Consider the following 2,289-nt stretch of genomic DNA (forward strand, 5'->3'; position numbering starts at 1 on the left):
TTTTCCTATACATCTGGTGTGACTATTTTATTAAGCAGTTCACAAGCAAAACAGGATATGATCGTGTCTAAAACAGTTCATCTGAAATGGAAAGGTTAGTATCTGTAGATATTGCAATTATTGTGACAAAATATATGGCAATTTTTATTTATTTATCAATCTAGTTTGGATGTGAACAGTGTGAAGATCCAACCTCTTTATTTAAATAGCTTCCATACTGAGTTGACATAAGATGCTGAATTAAATAACTTTGGATGTTAAAATGCTCTCAAAACGGCTAACTCCATCAACTTTATTTTTGAAGATAACATAACATTAATAACAAACTTATGTATGAATTTATTATATATTTTACTCATAACTTCTATTTGTTGCATCAAAAGCAGTTCATGATGGCATAAATAAGCTACTCTGAAGTAAATGATTTTGGATGATACAAAATGCTCTCAAAATTCCTAAGACTTTTAAACTACACTTTTCTTTTTTCATACAACTAAAATAAAATGATGCTATTTGTAAATATCTTGTTCGTGAATGTATTGCTATGAATTTTATGTCAACAGGGAAACATGGTTAGGAAACTGTCACAGGTATAGATAACTCCAAATATTTTTTCTCTGCTTGGAACCTGATTCATTTATGCTTTTTTTTTTTTTTTCTCTTACTGTGCTTTTGCAGCAGCGTCATCTCTTCCCCACTTTAACCTTTCAATGCATACCTCAGGTCTTTAATGACCCGGGACCTCATACCACCCCCTGTACCTCATCCATTTTTTAGAGTTGTGCACAATCTCTCACTTATAAATAATGTAACACACACACACAAATAAATACCAAAATAGCAAAAATAAATAAGTACCAAAAGTGTATAGGTCATTAGAGACCCTAGGTATGTAATATTTTTGCACTTGCATAAATTATGATTATTTCTTATCTATATAAGCTTACTATCTCAGGGTATCTATTTCTTTGTTTATTACAAGAGAAATGTGTACTATATTCATTCAAAACTCTTGATTTTCTGTGAAACATTGAATTATCAACAATGGTGAATTATCATTATGCAATATGCATGTATATGGCATTCGACGATGGCATTCGACGTTGCTATTTGATGAAGAATCAACATGGAAGTAAACTATAGCAAGTGTAACACATGTACAGTATGATTTAGCTATTGTCATCTGATTGTACTACTGAAATTATGTAAGTTGTGCATCTATTTAGACTCATTAAGTGTCTGAGAAAACACTTATATTTATCTTGTTATGTGTAACTGAATATGTGTTTAACAGCCAGTTGCGTCTCATGAAATTTCAGTGTAAAAGTAATGAATCCTGTTCTAGATTTGTGCTGATTTGTTTAATTTTCTCTTTGATATCTGAAAAATAAAACAAAATATATATCAAAATATATTTTATTCTATTATTTTCTAATTGTCTTGAAAATATTTAAAACCTTTGACAGTACCTGGGCATTTTGTAGAAACATTTGAGACCCGAATAAGTAAGAGTGTTTCGTGAAATTCCCATGCATTTATAGGTGCTATATATAAGATTGACAACAAGCGTTTGAAATGGGTTCTGCAGTCCAAATTTAAAATATTGGAGAGTTGTCTGCCTCGCCACAGACTCGAAGCTCATGTGGGTTGCCAGAATGTTGACACACAAATTAGCCAACTCAGTATCTGTTTTAAAGGATTTCTGGGCTTTAAGCTGACTCCATCTTCCAAAGGCATCACCAATATTTATCCTTGTTTCACTACGCCTCTGGTCATGGTGGTTTGTAGACGGATAGCGAGGCTTTTTAGGTCTGGTGAAATCTGTTATCTCTGATCCAGCTAGTTTGCTGGCTGTCATGGCTGCAGCACGCAGTGTTGTTTGCCTGCAAACTTGTTCAAATCTGGCAACCCGGCAGAATACTATTGTTGAGTGGGCAGTGGGCGGGATCACACAGGCCAAAACATAAACAGAAATTCCGGCCCGTAATGGGAACTTCAAAGTAGAATATACTGGCTGTAGCATTGTTATCGGAGAAGCCAGTATTTCAGCTGAGCATTTTTCCTAATTCTCTAATGACTTATTACGGTCGTTTTATGATTTAGTACAGTAAAAACATTACATATAGCACCTTTAAGGGTTAATGAGTAGAGTTGAGATGGAGTGACATGATCAGTGTAAAAAAAAAAGAATGAGGCGGTAGCGGCACATCACTGCCCGGTGAGTAGCAGGCCGTGGAACTCACGGCCATTCATCTTTTTAAGCTTTGTCGACTAATGTCCCCACAGGGT

Source organism: Xyrauchen texanus, chromosome 44 (genome assembly GCF_025860055.1).
Source record: "Xyrauchen texanus isolate HMW12.3.18 chromosome 44, RBS_HiC_50CHRs, whole genome shotgun sequence".
Classification (NCBI taxonomy): domain Eukaryota; kingdom Metazoa; phylum Chordata; class Actinopteri; order Cypriniformes; family Catostomidae; genus Xyrauchen; species Xyrauchen texanus.